This window comes from Labrus mixtus, chromosome 10, assembly GCF_963584025.1.
Source record: "Labrus mixtus chromosome 10, fLabMix1.1, whole genome shotgun sequence".
In the NCBI taxonomy this organism is placed as follows: domain Eukaryota; kingdom Metazoa; phylum Chordata; class Actinopteri; order Labriformes; family Labridae; genus Labrus; species Labrus mixtus.
Genome location: NC_083621.1, coordinates 12,659,523 through 12,674,337, shown reverse-complemented (window position 1 = coordinate 12,674,337; position 14,815 = coordinate 12,659,523).

Sequence of the window (14,815 nt, the reverse complement as noted above, 5' to 3'; positions counted from 1 at the left end):
CAGAACCAGATATTTTGTTTTATTACACATTCTTCGCACTAAACCTCTGCGCCTACATTACCAACAATGCAGTTCGAGGGCACACACCTTGGCTGCGGATGCCGCTATCTTGAAGCAGAGATGAGGAGCGGGCTACGAAGGTTTGGTAAACTGACTTTTACACGTTACGATATTCTCATTTATAAACTTGCAATCACTGGATGCACATTATCAGACACAACACAGCTCATTCTGGAGCCACAAAGCCGCCGGGCTTATTAAAACAACATTTCCCCGCACATTTCGTCGTTCTGTGCAGGAACCTGGAAACATGTCCCGGTGTCTATGTGATTTCCCAGACGGCACCACCTTAACAGGCCACTAGATGGCACTCGGTGCAAAACCTTGAAACACGGGCCACTTCAAGAGGAAAAAATGGTCATGATGCCTCGCTCGCCGATTGATCACTATTGATGGTGTCATGTTATAAATATCCTAAATTAGCAGCAGGTGGCACAGTCTCGCTGTGTCAATGTTGTTATCGCAGTGTCCCAGTGAGGCTGAGCCAGAGGGCCGCTTTCCAAGAAGGCAAGGCATGTGTGTGTGAGAGAGGGAGGGAGGGAGGGGGGAACATGTCACGTTCAGGGCCGTTTAGCCAAAAACTTCTGGAAAGTTGTCATGAGCCAACAGTTCCTCCTCTAGTCTCATCTTAACTCCAGTGGGTGGGTGTGGACCACCGCTGACCGCTGCAGAAACAGACAGGGAGTGTCCAGCGACAGGATTTTACACTCAATATCTCACTTTGTTTGTGAAGTAGGAGCGGCAGTTCTGGTGGTAGAATTATCCTAGGCTATTGCTGTAATTATTTCACTTCTGAAAACACACCCAGCTGTAATTTTACATGACGTTTCGCGACGGCCACACCATGGTGCATAAATATGGTAAGTCTGTCTCACGTGACAAAGGTTTTTGTAAACCTCGGTTGAAGTTAAAAGTTTTTAGGAAACGAAAAGCTCTGCAGGCTACTTCTTGTAATTTAGCTCCAGGGTTTAACACTGGTAAACTTAAGGCTACATCAGTTATTATCCCTTGAGATATTTTGTGTGCTTAAGGATTTGAAAAGGTAAATAAATGTATCTCGATATTGTGCAGTCTCATATAGATTACTGTTTTGAGGTTTTTTTTCGTCGATAAAAATGTTCAGGATCAGGTAGGAAACTGTGAAGTAGTAGATTTAACTCCATCTCTCTCTGCTTGTGATCCTCGCCACCCACAGGGTTCAAAAACCAGCTGTACAGTCGTGTTGGAAGAGAAAAACATCTTTAATTTGCTCTGCATAGGGGTGTAACAAAGAGCAGTGCTGCAGTTACTCACATAAGAAAAATGATTTTTGCAAAGTAAACTTGTGCAAACAATGGCAATAGTTTATTGGTTCCAGCTATGTAATTGTAATTGTCTTAAATCTAATTCGTCTTTAATTCTACTCTGAACTAAATATATTTGTTCCTTTGACTGTAGGTGGGAAAACAAATATATTGTTAAGAAAACCAGCAAGGACTCCATGCTTTATTAAAAAAAATATATTTGGACATGCATAGTGGAAATGATTAATAAAGATGTTTCAAATGTCTGTTTAGAATTGATAATATAAAGTTTCAGCCTGTACATATTGGATGATTTTTTTTTCAATTTTTTAATTCAAATTCAAATTTAATTTCCTTGATTGCTTGCCTTTTAAAAGCAGGACAGCGCATTTTTATTTTTCATCAAAACTCTTTAAAAAAAAAAAAAAGTATTTTTGACCCTGTCAGTGTTGACTGCCGACATGTTCTCTGCTTCCGTTGTCCTGAAGAAATGTTTTTATTTTGTGAGACAGACACAGAGCGGGCAGTTGGGCTGCTCAGACGATACCAGGCCAACCTGACCAGTCCAGAGGAGGACGCGCTGAAGACCAGCGTTGGCAAAGTGTCCGCCATCTTGGGCAGCCAGCTGTTCCATGCCCTTCTTGGTAAGAAAAACACTGTAAAGCTGCTTATTTGGAAGAAAGGAGTCTTTTCGAAACTCTACCCTCCTGCTTAAATTACATCACAGTTTTCTTAGGGTGGACTTACCGAAGAACTTTTCCTGGTCACATCCCTTGTTTTTGCAAAAGGAATGCATTTTTAAATCCTGTTTGCTACACTGTTGTCGCTCTATGTTAGAATTTTTTTGTGGTGCAACTTCTATACCCTGTTTTGTGTTGTCATGAAACAGCTGCAGGCAGGCACCGGATGTGGACCAAGTCAGGTTGTTTTCATTTTCATTGCAAGTTAACTCATTCTAAAAGTTTTCCAATTAAATTTTATGAAAGGGGCCTTTCAGTTTGGCTCACAAAGGTTTCCTGTACACCCCCCTCAGTAACATACTAAGATTGTAATGAAATCCCAATAAAGCCACTCTGCACAGTCTAGCTATAGACTGAGTTGTAGTTCATGCACTCGTAATATGAAAGCACAATCACCCCCTTGACAAATTGCCGTGTGTACCTTATACTTCATAGACTTATGTTGTTTAGTTGATTCACTTTTACTAAATAATCATATTAGAGTAATCTACTGAAGCTGCTGCTGACTACACTAATGTACTTACCGGAAAGTGTCCTGAAAAGTGCCTTTGTACTGAAGAGGTGCTATTAGTTACCAGCTTCACCTTCAAAACAAGTTTGGTCAGAAAAGAGCTCAGTTGAGGCCAATAGGAATCTTAACCTCAGTTCTTCTTTTTTTTAAAGCACATTACTTCAGTTTAACTGATGGTTGAGTGGTCCTTCTAATTACCAGAGCCATGTTATAATGATGCCTGCCCCTGGGTGTACTGTTACTGCTACTGCTGACCCACTGCTGCTTCACTGTGGGGGAGCTGAGGGGTAGGGGCTGATCAGGGAGCAGTTAAATAAATACAGTACGACGGGTTCTATCTGTATCTGATTAGATCCGTAACCCACTTTATCATATTCCTTTCTGTTTTACAGCAAGGCTAGGCACCATCGGGTTTTTCAAAACCACATATACCTTAAAGGGGCCAAAGAGCCTTTTATCAGAGCTTAAGGGCCTCATTTTGGTCTAATATCTGCGCCATACAAAACCGTCTTAGCTGTAGCATACTTTGTGCTCTGTAGCAATAATAGGTAAATGTTAGCGTGTTAAGATGCTACACACAGATAGTGAACATGATAACCATTATGCGTGGACTTGCTTAACGACACTCTTTTTGGCACTGTCATCGTGAGCAGGTTAGCACCACGCTAATGGTAGCATGTAGCTGAAACCATCATTCTGCCTGTAGAAAAGTTTTCGAGAGCAGCTAGCTGCTGAGTCTGTCTTTTTTTTTTTTTTATAGTTCAGTTACTGTACACACAGTATGAACTGACCTGTCCACTCATAAAACAATAGTTTAATGAAGAAGAGTGCGCTTTTCATTAACACAGGATGTTTACACTGATTCTTTTCCAGTTCAATCAGTATTTTAATAATAATGATAATAATTTAAGCTTCCTCGATATTGTCAATTTAGGTACAATATCGGTGCGCCAGGTTGTTACATACAGGGAATCTGAAGTTAAGGTTTTTAACTTTGACTAGGGACTAACATTGCCCTTTAATAGTTGTACAGGTCATGATAGTAAAGTCATACATTCTTGGCTAGCTGTAATGTTAAGTTGGAGTGTGTTGAATGCTAACATAGCATGTGTCTATAGCTGTAGCTGAAGAGTTATCTTGAAATATATTTTCTTGTCTTGCCTTGATTTTCTAAATCCATTTTTAAGATATTTGTCAGAATCAGCGGGACACAATGTTAAGTTTGAGCTTCCGTTCATTAGAATAACTTGTGAGGTAAATGATACCCAGCCATGTAAATATTGAGAATGCCAAAGTGTCCCTCAGCAAGGTGCTGGTAACCTTTTTGCTTTCGAGACACTTCAACGTGTGTCTTTTTCAAAGGACCCAAAGCCAAAAAAAAAAACTCAATGTCAGTCAGTTTTTTCCTGTATTGACATTGTTTTGCACAAATGAGAAAGTATTAAGTAAAGGACACCTGGGCAGAGTACACAAACTAGACTACTCAAAACAGTTAAATTGATTAACTATCAACATGAGATGAAATCCACGTTGACTCTCGAGGATTAGCTCCCAAATCGAGATTCCAAACATTCCTTACAAAGAATGTTCAATCAGGGCTGAGCCTGAGGCAGACGGGGAAATAAAATACCCCTGGCTGCCATTTCAAGTGTCTCCCAACCCCTCCTGGCTCTTCGTGAAAGAGAGAGAGTGAAAGAGTACAGGAGTATAAAAAAGGCCCGTGGTTGGTGACGCTCAGGTGGTGGCTTGATGAAGCCTCGCCCTTCATTCAACATGTGGTTTTTATCAGGAAGAGCAGATTGGAGGAGCAGCCGGTTCACAGCACTAATAGGAATACAGTGCAATATAAACATTACTCATCCTCTTATCCTCTTATCCTCTCCTGTTGTGTTTGGCCTGGCATTCACTCAGGGCCATGTGAAGTGGTTCTGTCGTGTTGCTTTGTCAGGTGATGGTGTGCTAAAAGTTTTGAGCTTTCTGATGATGTTGTAAACTTTATGTCTAATGATTAAAACTTAAAAAAAAAAAAAAAAAAGACAAAAGTTTGTGATTGAAAACGCTGCTGTTTTCATGATCTGAAGACAGAAATCTACCAACAGAACGTGTTTGTCTTGAAGAGGTGTCTGTAACTTTGATCCGCTGTGGGAAGTAAAGAGGTGTTTGATGCAGTGTGGGAAGCTTCAGTACTGGTCGCCTGATTGGACGTTTGCATGGTTGCACAGTCACGAACAAAGGTTGCCTGAACAGTGCATCCATCCTTTTGTTCCAACATACAAACATGCAGTCAGAGGCATGGGGAGGGGTGCTGTACGGAGGGAGTTTGGGCACACATGCAGACAGACACACGTTAAATCACAGAGGACTCTTAATGCCCGGGGAATACTTTACTGAGGCAGAAACAAGGGGGTGAATTGTTTACCCTGCCTTGAATTTGTGACCTAGTTTTCTTTGAATGTGTTATTCTAGTGAGTTGTGGGTTTGCTCATCTTCATATGAAGAACCAGGGGCACATTGCTTTTCTTTTTTTTTTTTTGTTGCATGATTCACCGCAGGCAGGCAATAAAGAGATGACTTCAGTCCATTTAAAAAGGTTCATGACAAATAGAAGAGGCCTACTACAACACACCCAAACATGCTGACGCTGCATGTAGCATCTTTTGTAGGACAAAGAGAAGGTGGAGGAAACCCCCTCTGACTGTGGCAAAAAGCCTCAGAGCTCCAACGGGGCTGTCCCAAAAATAGTCCCAACATCAAAAAGAGATATGGGAATAAGTCCTGTGAAAGAGACTTCTGGCTTGGATTATGCATTATGTGCCCAGGAATTTATGTGGTCTCTGTGGGTTGGACCGGTTCGAATACATATTTGGGGAAAGTTGCAGATCCTTTGTGCTACTGTGAATCCTGATTGCATTGCACTTTCAGAACTGATTAGGCATCTTTTCTGTATTTTGTTGCCTTTGCCAGGAATAGACGAGCGATGTGATTAGAAGTGTTAGTTGTGTGAAAGCAAGCCAGGTGTCCATGATGCAGCTGAAGAGCAAATCCTCCGAGACTGAACAGATGAAATGTTTATGAGACTTCTTAACATCTGAAATCTCCTGTATTTTTTACATGAGCAATTGGTCAAATGACTAATTGAATATGTGCAAAATGTCACTCAAATTGATTTAGCGACTGAGAGTCATCTGCTAACTCTACAGCAAAAGCTTTGTAGCACCTTGCAGCTCATAGATTTTGGGTTTTAACGCCTGCAATGTTTAGTTTCTCTCTTAAAACCCTTTATCATCCTTGTTTCAGGCTACAGTAGCTGGCTAGCTGTGAGAAACACAGTATACACTGCCTTCCCAGCACCAAACTACAAATAGACAATGTAAGTGCTGAGCTTTGAGTTGGCATTTATAGTCAAACCCCCCCCCCCCCCCCCCCCCCCCCCCCAAAAAAAAAAAATAGAGAAGTGAATAACAGGCAAACATTTCACATGTGGGCAGAAACACATCTCCAATCAAATGCTAAGGTTGCTACTTGTCTGACTGATGTGTAACAGTTTGTCAACACACTTGCCATGTCACCTTCATGTGATATTTGTTGACATCTGCCCCCTCCTGGCGATAAGCATTTACTACAGGCTTATTGAAAAAACGGCAGCAAGAAAGCCCTGTTTGCAACATTTCAGTCTTGTAAAAAGGCGGCAGTGTTGTTTATAATTGTTTTCTGTTAGGTGTATCAGTTTTTAAATGTAATACTGGACCTAAACCAGATTCTACTTCCATGCATTTCGTATTCATTAGGCCATTACTTTGTGTCGGTCATGAACTAATAGAGAAGACTTTGTGAGAGATAATGTTCATAAATCGTGATGTTTTTAGTAGACGATCAGTTTGTTGTGAATCTCAATTAGGTGGTTAATTAGCAATAATGAGTTGTACTAGTGTCATTTAAGGTATTTATATGCCGTACATAAGTGTGTGCACAGTTAGGCCTGTGTGTACCTGCATCTTTATAAAAGTTTGTGTAAGTGAGATTGCTCTTTAGTCAGCTGTGCAACAAACTCCTCTGCCCACACATGGCTCCACTCCTCCACATTCAGACACAGTGATGAGTCACATGCTCCATTCTTACACTTTTGTTCTCGCTGTGTCTTGTTTGGACATAGTGACTCTTATCTCACTGTCTCACACACGTACACTTTGGATGTAGAAGTGTCTGTTTCCACCAAAAAGATACACATCGCAAAATATTCACTTTCTTCTCGGCGTCCTTTTCTCAGAATGTGTCTCGGTTGGACATCTTGTCCTGACATTGAACTTTGGGAAGTTGATGAACTCTCCAACAACATCTTTGTGTCAACAGTGCAGTAAGCAGGCCTGTGTTTGACATCAGCAAAATTGTCCCAGTGCATTCTCATCAAATGGCTGCCACTCAATAGGTGACCACAGGACATGGGTGAGAAATGAGCCAAGATGTGATGAGTGGAGCGGAGAGAAACAAGTAGAGCAGTTCAGGATAAAAAGAAACTGAACTCCATTACATTTGTTTACCCCATTGACTAAAGGAAGGGGCACCCAATGTGATCTCTGCCACCTTCCTCCTTTGAAGAGCCAAGTTTTCTGACTTTTCACAATGAGATATTGTTATTACATCATTGCCTCATGGCTGCACGGCTTTAGTGAGAGCAGTGTCACTTACGTTTGTGAGCTGAGCTGAGGCTGTTGAAATGAAATTATTACAAACATTGATGTTCTACTAAATGTGTTGATCTCTTCATTTCCATCAAGCCTGTTCAATAGTTCAGATGTAATGATTCCAGTGATCATAAATCTGTATAACAATAGCTGTTTTTTTTTTGCTTTGAGAGCTTATCAATTAATCTTAGCATGATTACGTGTTTAATAAAATAGTTTCAATGGTAAATGTTTTACATGCTAAATACCACAAACCTTTTATTTCAATTTCAAACTATTTCTAAATGTTAATTTTAGTTGTCAAACAGGGCCGTCAAACAATCACCATTTTTAATAGTGATTAATTGCGAAATGTCGACAGTTAATTGCGATGATTTATATTTTTAATCGCACGTTTGAAATTAAATTATTTTGGATTTAAAAATAAAGGAGGAAAAAAATCCACAGGTCGGATTTGAACCCGGGTGGGGTCACCTCACCTTGCCTGGAGGACTATAGCCTCCATTCATGAGATGCAGGAAGTTATTCCAAGCAAATGCAGTGAGTTTATATAATCTTAATGAACTTTTTTTATCTATTCTATTTTATCTTAGGCCTGCACGATGAGGAAAAATATATGATGCCTAATACTATTTTTTTTTCGATTTTGTGTTAATGATGTGAAGTGTGGTGAATGAAGTAACACTAAAGAATCCGCATTAGCTTCAGCTTAAGCTGTTTGCAACATTTTTCTTGGGAATCCAAAATAAGTCAAGCCTCTTTTTTTTACCACAACATTTGTAACAGATACTCTGAGGGTAGCTGATGGCTAGCTCCAGATTCAACTGACTGCATTAAAATGAATGATACAATTGTGATTTCTTGTACAGCCCTGGTTATAGTTAATGTGCACTCTTTCATTGTTTGTTTATCCCACCTCAAATTGTTGACACAGTTTTTTTGGACTTAACTTGATAGGAGTGAGTTATCGCACATCACATACCATTCAGGCCTAAGAGGAACTCATTGAACCTCACCCTAAATGGGGTTTAAACACTACAAGACAAATGACACACAATGTCTATGATGTGTAAAACAAAATAAATCGAATAGGTAGAAACACTTTTGTTTTTGTGATGCAGGTAGTATGATCATCTATGATATAGGGCCTCTAAGACAGTGACGTGATGAGTAATTCAGTCATGACTAATATAGTTCAGCGTCAAGATAGACGAGCGCTTTCAAATATGGAGACATAACTTCCATGAAAACAGACGACACCCACCCCCAGGTTTTCACCCAGTGCATCACTGAGGAAAAAAAGACGTCTCTATATGTTCCCATGATTGATCGGTGGATTCTTTTACACAACCAAAGCAACAGACTTTTAGACCCTGAGACATTATATATAGAAATAAAGATTATAGTGTTAAAAAAAGCACTTACATCATTTGTTTATAATTATCCAAGTGAAGGGTAAAAAAAAAAAAAAAAAAGCTCATTATTGTTTTCTTTCTCACAGATATTCAAGAGTGTTACGAGGTGACCTTGCAACTAAACAAGGAACAAACTGTTGTGAAAGAAGACAGCAGGCAGAATGCGTGGGAGGTAATTTTCCTTCTTCACATTATAGATTGTTGAAACTATGCTTATGTTTACATTGCGTCTGGTGTTACACGTGCTGCTGTGCTGTATAAAAAAAGGCTACTTGGCAGCAAACAGGAGGTGTCACTACCTTTGTCCCTCGCACTCCTACATGGATTAAATGCTATCATGAGTCATGGCGGGCAGCCGTGACTTCCACCTGGTGAGTGGATGTCTGATGAGAGACAAAAAAGGTTGACACATTGGTGTAAGGAGAAGAGTGAATTAGACAGACTCAAAGGAGTGCTGATTACTGTTCACCCTCATAAAATCAGCCAGACATTTTTATTCACTATTTAGAATATTTTAAGAGAAAGGGAAAATAACACAAATGAATTCACGGGAGAAGAGCATTCTGTGTCAGAACTAGGGCTTCGCGGTTAATCAGATTTTTAGAGTTATCACAATGACAGATTTGCACATGGCAAAGTTATGAATTTCTCCCATTAAATAAGAAAAAAAAAAGATTTATGTTGACAAGCAATGCTTTCTCACTCAGCATTATTTAACTTATTATCCATTTAGTAGACGGCTATGCTTTCACACCTTCTTGATCCAGACAGATGAAGCTAAGATAGCCAGCAGCTAGCTACCTTCAGATCGATCGATGCTAAATCAGAGGTGAAACAAAATTATTTTTGCATTTGTAAACATGGGTATTTTGAAAAACATGAAAAAAGCAGATATATATAAAAAATGTGTTTTTAGCTAATGTACACACTCATTTTTTTATTGCACTTTATATTGTGATCGCAATATTTAACAATGTAATCACATATGACACAGTTATGTCATATCTTGCAAGCCTGATGTAAACCTCCTTCACATACGTATGTATATTTAGAAAAACAGAGCTCTGCTCCAGACCACGATACTTATAGTTTTAAGGAAGAGGTAAAAAAAAGTTTTTTTTAGATTTTACTTTCCTGATTTAACATTACCTCACTGCTGTCCTTCAGCTATGACCAAATGTAAATGAAATTGATCTTTGTCTGATTCTTCAAACCAATTAACTGAATGATGATGATGGCTTTGTGAGCACAGATGAGAACGACACTTTAGCTCCTGATGAATGTGCCTGTGTTTGTACACAGTACATAGTGGAATAGAGTCAAGGTTGTGCAAAAAAAAAAAAAAAACAGCCACGAAAAAGGATTTTAATGTTTAATAATCAAATTTTCACAATTCAATTTAGGCACAATGGCCGGCTTTGATCTGTCAACCAACTGGAACCTTCTGCTGAAAAATAAGAACTTACTTTATTCAATTATTTGTGCATCAAAACATCTGAAAGAGGTTTTTTTCATTACTAGAGAAAGACAAAAAATACACTTGTCATGTGACTAGTTGATGTATTCATTTTATTTGGTAGTGTAGGAAACATTGCTGGGAAACATGGGGAGGAGGGAAGACATATGACCTGCTCTGTAGGTCCCTGACCCTGTCTCGGATTTTATGGTATGACCCATTGGTTTCTGAAGCAGACTTCTGAAGCACAACAATTGCGGTCTCCTGTCACAATATGGGAAAAGCTGTCTTTTATTAACTTTCCAGCAGAGGCTGGCCAGTCTCCTTTCAAACAGCTATGACACACACGGCTGTCAGTCAGATCAGACACACCCCTATTAATGAATAACTCCTAGCCTTACTATGAGTAACATTGTTAAACACTCTGAGTTTGATAAAAAAAGGAGGGTATGGTCAATCCCTGTTCATTATGGAATTTGAACTTAAATAACTGTGAGCTGCACAATAATGCTTCATGTAATACAGTGATCCCCCGTGTGACCACTGACCACCGGGGGGCAGCTGGCTCTGTCTGCCTTTTCAATCCTCACATGAGATAAAAAACTTTAATCTAACATTATTCCTTCATGCTTCACAGCCCTGCCCTCCACTCAATCACTTAATGGCAATATGTTTTTGAAAGTCGTGTGCTCTGTCTGAACCGGATTATCTGCGCTCACTACAATAAACTTGACATGTACTAGACTGTATTAAGTAGAAGCTTTAGTGCAAAAAGACTTTGTTGACCAGTTCATGTCAGCTCCTAGACTCGCTTTAGTGAGCAGAGTGACATCATTTTCAACATGAAGGATTCTTCTGCATTATGACACTGTGTTCAGGACATGATGACATATTAGCAGTATAACATCTGATTTAGCAATATTTAAAAAAAAAAGGATGTAAAAATATGTTTTCAATGATTTTGACCTCTAACGTGTTTGATAAGTCCTATGGTGGAACAATTACAGCCCTATTACTAGTATTAGACGAGCTCAAGTATCCTTTTATTGGCAACAAAATCTGTGTCTCTTTTCATAATATTCGGTTGTATGTCCATTATCTTACATGCCCACAGCAGAGGACTTGAACCACAAACTGTGGCTACAGCTAGAACTTTACACTGTTATTTTAAATTCCCCGCTCCTTCCCTGATCCACCATGTGTAGCCTCTAATTCAGAGCAACGTTTCTCCTGATCTTTCCTTCCATCCCCTCATCTGGATTCCAGCTGCTTGTCGGGCACTGGCACAGTCCTGAAGAGAAAGAGAGAGAGAGCGAGAGAGAGAGAGCGAGAGAGAGAGAGAGAGAGCAATAGATAGATGGAGGGAGAGAGAGAGCTCCTTAATGGACTCTCTCATCAGTATTCTAGCCATGCTGTCACCTGCGGTGGAGGATGGGAGAAAAAATAAATGAGTCTGCAAATTCCCTGATTTGGAGCAATGTAGCAGGTGAGAGTTGAGAATAGCTCCTTTGGAAAAGAAATGTAAGAGGTCAGAGGAGAAGAGGCTTTGTTTTAGCAGGCAGGTAGATTTCATTAATAGAATGTAATCAGCATTTGGATCGGAAAAAACCTTTTCATGTACATGTGTCTGATTTGAATGTGTTAAACCATTACTGATTCTCAATATTTCTGGAGTTGCATCACTTTGCTGATGAAAAGTGAGAAGATAAGCCTTGTAAATCATGATGCCCTTGGTGTATGATTGTAAATATACTCCCAGTAATAGTCTTGTAGAAGGTATTTCATTTATACAATCATAAAAACAACTGATAACTTAATAACTCAGGCAGAATGATAGCGCAGGACTGGACTTATTGGTGGATAGCCGTCTGCTGACACCAGCGTGTTTGACAGAAAATGGGAGAGAGAGAGAGAGAGAGAGAGAGAGAGAGAGAGAGAGAGAGAATTCAAGTCATTTAGCATTTGTACTCAGAAAGGAAGTTATGTCTAATAGCTACTGTTTTGACTAGCAATGTCACTTTTGTTCGTTGAATTTTTCGGTACTTTGACATTTTCCATTCAGTTTGATTTTAAAAGACTTCCAGTAAACTGTGATGTCACAACAGGCAGGTAACACTGGTAGTATTTACTAAACAGAGACATGCTGCTGTGATCTTTAAAGCTGCACATTTTCATGTTGTCCACTTTCTTTCAGTCAGGCAGTCAAATCTGTACAGATGGATGTTGCCAGTTGCCATTTCTGTCAAGAAAATAAATGACATCATGAAGTCGTTTAGTGTCTTCATCTTTATTTTTAGATACAATAGCCTTTCACACAGGTTTCAGGAAAGCTAGCTTTAAAAGACGGGAGCTTACATGACTTTTTTTAGACATCATGAACTCAGGTGCTGCATGAAGGGAAAGTATAAAATAAATACATTTTTTTAAAAACTGAATCATACAAAACTGCTCTCACTAACTCCCAGGATAAAAAATACAGAGCTGTAAACAAGAGCACGATATGTCCCCTTTAATCTGTTTATAAAGCTATGACTGTTGAACAGATGTGAGATTGTTTTTCATTCGATGATGACATTTATCCTTAGTATCACGAGTATGTCCTGAATGTCGCTTTTGGACTTTTCAAAAATCTGATTCCACTCAGTCTTATCTGAAAAAAAGTATCTGTTTGTGTCCCACAGGACCAGGATGAGGAAGAGGAGGACACAGAGGAGGAGGGTGTGTCTCTGGTGCGAGTGACCAGTAGGAGGAGCCCTCACAAAGTGGAGCGAGTTTCTGGCTTTGTGATTCGTTCCCATGTGGAAGTCCCAAATGTAAGTAAAACATTTGATCATCCTTACACAACTTTACATTGACTGAGGCATTAAGAGGCATTAAGAGGATGGAGCCAGTGATGCTGATGATGACCCGACATATTCCTAATGACAGTTCAGTGTGGTATTATAGATGCGCACTAGCGTCATCAAACATTTGTTTTTGAAGGTTGATGACCTTTGGGTCATTTTGTTTCATGTTGAGAGGTGCCTGCTTAATCAAAAAGGGTCGGGGGAATCCAGGTATTGATTTAAAAATATTTGAGTTTGATCAATTTTTAAAAATGGAATCACCGCAATTCAGACGGCTCATAATAATAATCTGAAGCTCAAACATGTTTCATACATATTTTTGCAATGTCCAAAGATGATTACCGAATCATCTTTGGATATCAGAGATGCAGTCAGTCCTAAAACGGCTAGATATCTTAGCTTGATAAAAACTGGCAGCAACATTGAAATTGCTAGCTAACATAGCTAACAGAATCCATACAACTAGTACCTCTTAACCTAAGAAATACACATTTATAGTTCTTTCTATTAGCTGATCATAGTAAGAACTTTCACTTTTAAATATGAACACATTTAATCAGGCACATCTTGAGGAAATGTCTTCAGACCAGATACCAGATACATGCATTACCCTTCAAAGTCTTTAATACAGATTTCTTAAGTAAAGACTTGTGGTTGTCATATGCAACTTCACCAGTTGGCAAAGGCTTTGTCCATTTTATGTTTCTTAATTTATCAAAGTGGGTTTAATATGTTATTAGGTCAGCTTTAGAGTTGCTGCATGTCTGATTGTTTTTCAATATGTGTCTTCCTGTTCCCAGGCTTTGTGCTTAGCAGAGCTATCCACCAGCTACCTCTAGCTTTATATACTGTAAAGCACAAAGACATTAAACTGGTATCAATCGGCTCTTTAAAATCCTAACAGAGGAGTGAGGATGCACGTCTCCTAAAATGTTGAGTATTGTCTTTAACAATGACAGTCGACCTGCTACTTACACGAGCATCGAGCACAGTCTGCATGTTTCATGACAGAAACACGGGTAAAAGCCCTTGTGTTCACATGCCTTTCCCACTACAACACGGCCAGTGGCACATGGAAAGCACAGTGTCCGCAGGCGTTAGCTTTTCAGCTCAGCCCAGAACTAGTGCATTGGTTAGGGGGTTGGAGGCGTGAGGATCAGTGGGCTTTGAGGGGTAAAAGAGAGGAAGATGCTGGCTGTCAGCACGTAGATTAAACGTGATCATGTCTGCGTAAGAATACAGTGACAGTACAGGTTGACTCTAGGGTGGGAAACACGGAGCTGGCTGTGTGTGTGTGTGTGTGTGTGTGTGTGTGTGTGTGTGTGTGTGTGTGTGTGTGTGTGTGACTCCCTCTATCACATGAAGGAGGCGAGGAAGCTGAGGAGGCGCATGTAACAGGGTGGAGGGAGAGAGAGGGAGTGAAGAGGGGGCTGTTAGGAGGAAGATATAGTGGGGGAGGCTGAAAAGAGAGAGAGAGAGAGAGAGAGAGAGAAGAGAAGAGAAGAGATAGAGAGAGCAAGGCGGCTGAGAGGTGAGGGCCGGTGCAGTGCAGAGCTGGAACGGACACCTAGAGCTCAGCCTTCCTCAGGTTGCCATGGAAACCACATTCCTCCCCCGCCTGCATCCCTACAGACTGCTCTGACTCTGTTTTACTCTCTATCTCTCTCTCTCTCTCTCTCTCTCTCTCCTCGCTTCTCTGTTTGTCATCCTGTCTTTTTTTTTCTTTCCTCTTTTAATTTGTGTCTTTGTTGTTGTGTCTTTTTTCTTTTCTCTCTCTCTCTCTCTCTCTCTCTCTCTCTGTCTCTTTTTCTGCCCTGCTTTC